The 4,628-nt window shown below is 33.1% G+C and overlaps 1 long non-coding RNA gene across 1 annotated transcript; it reads left to right on the plus strand.

The window, feature by feature from the left end:
- The first annotated feature begins 212 nt into the window (after window positions 1–212).
- LOC147916462 (uncharacterized) lies at window positions 213–4,335 on the plus strand. Its single transcript, XR_015552998.1, has 3 exons — window positions 213–310; window positions 1,294–1,347; window positions 4,144–4,335. It is a non-coding gene; the product is annotated as an uncharacterized LOC147916462 (long non-coding RNA).
- The last annotated feature ends 293 nt before the right edge of the window (window positions 4,336–4,628 follow it).

Here is a 4,628-nt window from a genome sequence, read left to right on the forward strand (position 1 = left end):
AAGCTCGATGCTTAATGAAGAGCCATTTTCACAATTCTTTCCTATAGCCATTTCTAGAACTGAATTTTTCATTGTTGTCAAGACAGTTTCAGCCTCAACCTTATATCCAGTCTGTTCATATATGCCCTAGCTTGAGAATTGCTAATAGGGGCAGAAAATTCACTTATTCGTTCATTTTTTTTTCAGGTGTGTAGGTGTTCTAAGTTGTGTGAATTTTGCTTTGAGTTGTACAGCACTTGCTTCATGTTCTTGCTGTCTGGATTGCAGTTCTCAGATCGGAAACAGGGAACTTGATTGGAAGTCATTTCAGGTACCCATTGAGTATGTTAAAGCACAGTGGTATTTCAAGACATGTATCTTCCAGAAACAAAGTGTCTAACTTGGTCAGCAGTGAAATGAAAATATTAATTGTTCCATGTTTGTTAACCTGAAGCATATAAACTAATGGTAATGTTATCACTAAATTGAACTCCTGCCCAGAGCTATGGAACACAGACACAAAAAATCATAATGCAAACTCTGTATCTGTGAAGGAATTGATGAATATAGATTTGTTTGTTTCTTCAGGGGCCTCGGTTTCTCTGTGGTAGGGACACCAGTTTGAGACGAAGATGTGTTCAGTTTATGATTCAAATATTTGGATGTTCTATTGGAATTTACATTGACTAAGAATGTTGCCGGGAGAAGACTCATCCTGAAAGAAAATTGTGTCTAATTACATACCTTTTTCTAATCTTTATATTCTGTTGTTCAAAAAAATCATTGTCTTCAATTATTTACATATAGATTATCTGAAAATCATATCATTTGCACAATTTACATATGTGGAGTAGTATAATTATATTGTCATAAGCATCATTGGTAATAGACTGTCCCAAAGCTTCACTGCTTCTTCTATGTTTGCCAATTAGTGCAAACTATAGAGAGGAAATAATGGTGACAGAATTTCTAGATAGGCAGTCACTGAGCTATTGTTCTTTCTATCACATGGAAAAGTTAACACTCGTCCTTTCTCTAGACCAGTGGTCCCCAAAGTTTTTTGATAACACATCCCATCATGAAAATATTTTTGGAAAAATATCCCAAAACATGTTTCTTTATTTATAAATTGTGTACACTTACTTCTCTACTAACGCATTAAGTGCATTGTGAACCATCACAAAATACAGTTGTGTTAAAGATAATTAAAAATTATTTTAAAGATTTTATTAATTACATATGTAAATTTATACTTCAAATTGTCTTTTTGATGATTTAGAAATTTTTTGCTGATCTCTTGTCATGTCATTTTAGATCATCACTGTTTTATCTTTCAAGTGTGGACTACCAAAAGATTGAACTTGACTGGTAGGTGTCAGTTCTGCCATTTTCTGATGTTTGCTCATGTTTGGATTGTTAATCATATATTATCTTTAATACTTGTTTATTTGGCAGAAATCTCTGTAAGCCACTTGTCCATTTTGTGGGCATTTTATTAATTAAAACTGTAAAACATATAATATGTAAGTCCACTCAACTATGCACAGTAAACTTCAGTGAGTCACAAAATGCTGAGGCAAATAAGAGATTGTGTGACACCGTCAGTGTCTCCAGGATGTGTAACTTCTACTTTTTACACGACACGTTGCATGCCATCTGTGATATGTGACCCCCCCAAAAAATGGGACTAAGCTATGTACCGGCATCAGTGAGAATATTCCAACTCTCCAAGGGATTGTGCCCAGTTTGCAGACAGTCTCCTTAGACCAGTTGTCCTCCAACTAGGGTATACATAGCCTAGGTTATAAGATGTAAGCATAGATGGTTCTAAGGAAATTAATTTCCTGATTCTCTTCCATATGGATCTTTCCTAAGACTGATAAGGTTCCTGAGTCAAGCAGTTTTTTCCCCTACATCTCCTTTCTCTAGTAGATTTATCTACACTTTATCCTAAAAAGGAACACTACTCATCCATCCTATGGCTAATTATGGTATATTGTTCCAGGATGTAAAATTCCCTAGGGTTTTACACACACACACACACACACACACACACACACTCTCTCACACTCACACATACATACACAGAGGATAAACTAGATATTGGTGTTAGAGTTGAGAAAATGAATAACTCTAATAACTAGAAAACAAATGCTTTTTCAGGTGGTTTCCAGTTCATACTTTTCAACAGAATTGAAGGAGAACCAAATTTAGTTGTCAGGTGACAGATTATTAAATATTTTTTAATGGGAAATAAGCGTGTGATTTTTGGCACAAAACTCAGAGAGCGTTTAAAGAACTGAGCTATACACTTGTAACAATTCTGTTCAAATCTATTTACTTATAGGAACATAGTTTCTTCATGCTCAGACCTATTTTTTTTAAATAAAAGAATAGAATAGATGTTGAACTCTGCATTCTTCTCACAATAAATAATACTTATCCATGGATACATGATAGAAGATCTTTCATCCCTTGTTTGTTACATTTACATATAATAGGAAAGATATGTCAATGTAAAATAATTTTTTTAACATTTACTGTCTTATGCTCATAGGCAATTTAAACAATGATTTTAAATTTAAATATAAACATCTTATTGTAGAGAAACAATACAAGACTTTCAACAAAAGACTTAAGTGTATTGTATACATTTGAATAAAATTCTGTGGAGGAATTGGGATTGAATATGATCTTAAGAAGTAAAAATCAAGCAATTTTATACTTGTTCATGTATTTCTTTTAAATTAGTGATGTTGTGTATCAAATCATCATATTTATGACTCATTGAATGTAATTTAAAAAATGACATAACCTGTCCATTTTAAAATGCCGATGTTTACCGAGGCAAAATTTCAAAATTTTTTGCTATTTTAAACTGTTACAATTTAATTATCAAACTGAAAACTTTATTGAAAATATTTGTTTTATTCTAAATTCTTATAGGGGATATATGAGAAAAAAATACTTTTAAAAACCACTGCTTTAGATGAGCACTATCATTATAGCTTCGGCCTACATCGGAAATCAGTATTTTGAATGATAAGATTCAGTCAAATTTTAGCCAACAGTTAATAGTGTCCTGGTAGGAGAAAGACAGAGAATAAATATGAGGGAATGACAGGAGATTTTTAGATCTGATGTAAAACCAATAGTTATTTCACACACATTTAATCACTGGTACACCTGAATGCAATCAACAGTAATGCTGTGTAGTGTCTCCTAGATCGGAAGAATTGCTACCTAAAGGATCATGTGTTTGAGGATCGTCTTCTATGTCAAAATGAATTTTTTTAATGTAATTGTTTTATTATAATTACTACTACTACTACTACTACTACTACTACTACTACTACTACTATTACTACTACTACAACATAGATGTTTAGGGTATAGAAAAATTGACCAATTTTTCATGAGTCATTATAAGCCATGGTCCATAGATCTAATTTGTAAGGCCATACGTGATTTTAACATCCATTCTGAATATGCTGACAAGTATTACATTATCTTTAAAGAATATTATTTTATATTTTAAAATCTTACTTTCACTGATGCTTTCAAATAGTTCCAAGTACCAAATTGCTGTTTTCATAACTCCTCTGCCTTAAATTAAGAGGAAAACCTCATTTTAAGCTCTCTTTGTTTCTAATTGGTAAGAAAAAAAGTTTTTCAATAAATAAAAATCACACAGATGCATACACATATTGCATTTTAGAATGAGGACATAATGAACCAGCATTATTCACTTAGGGAACATGGAAAAAATAAATGATCAAAAATAATCCCATTATCCAAATGCCATGGTCTCATTGATGTACTCTATGAGTGGGTAGGAAACCAGAAAATATGAAATTCAATTCAAAAGGTAATATTTTAATAAAAGAACATTTTGTTATGAAGACTTTGCCATAATGATGTTTACTGAAAAGCTTTTTGATGATGATGACAATTTTTTATATTTTAATAGAAATATTAAAATAAGAGAGAGAGCATCTGTGATATTGGATGTTTTGTGCTTCCTTTGTGGTATTTATTTTATATATTCTATTATTCTTTCTAGTACATATATTCTTTTTGACCTCATTTCCTTTGTGCTACCTACTTGTGGCTAATGTGTGTGTATCTCTGACTGTATTTTCTCTGTTTTGGTTTTTTCCCTAGTCACACGACTGGACAGTATTTTCCAGGCTCCTTTTCAGTGATGTGTGGCCACTTGCCTTAAATCCAGCTAATTGAATATGAAGTAATCATCTCTCCTTCCTGGAATAGACAATAAATACTCTCCAATGCCCAGGTTTTGCTCTTCCCATCAGTTGACTGAATGGAGAGGAATTCAAGGACTTAGAGGAAGTGAAGCCACAATCTAGAAAGATCCTGGGGATCTGGATGACTGTGTAGAGCAGGACCCCCAGGAGGCTCTCCCCTCTGTGATGTAAGAAAGAAATAAACTAATTGCGTAAAACCAGTGAGATTTAGTGTTTTTTTCTTAAACAAGTTAGCCTACTCTGGCTAATACATCATCTTGTGGGTGTCTTTGACCCATAGGTTCATTAACACAACCTTACCTTAGGTGCTCATCGTTTCAAACTGAGACAGGGAAAAAGCAGAACCAAAAGCTGTCTCTCAAGCAGCAGCAGATGCCTGAC

The sequence above is a fragment of the Ceratotherium simum genome, chromosome 8 (genome assembly GCF_057802395.1).
Source record: "Ceratotherium simum simum isolate JZ-2026a chromosome 8, ASM5780239v1, whole genome shotgun sequence".
In the NCBI taxonomy this organism is placed as follows: domain Eukaryota; kingdom Metazoa; phylum Chordata; class Mammalia; order Perissodactyla; family Rhinocerotidae; genus Ceratotherium; species Ceratotherium simum.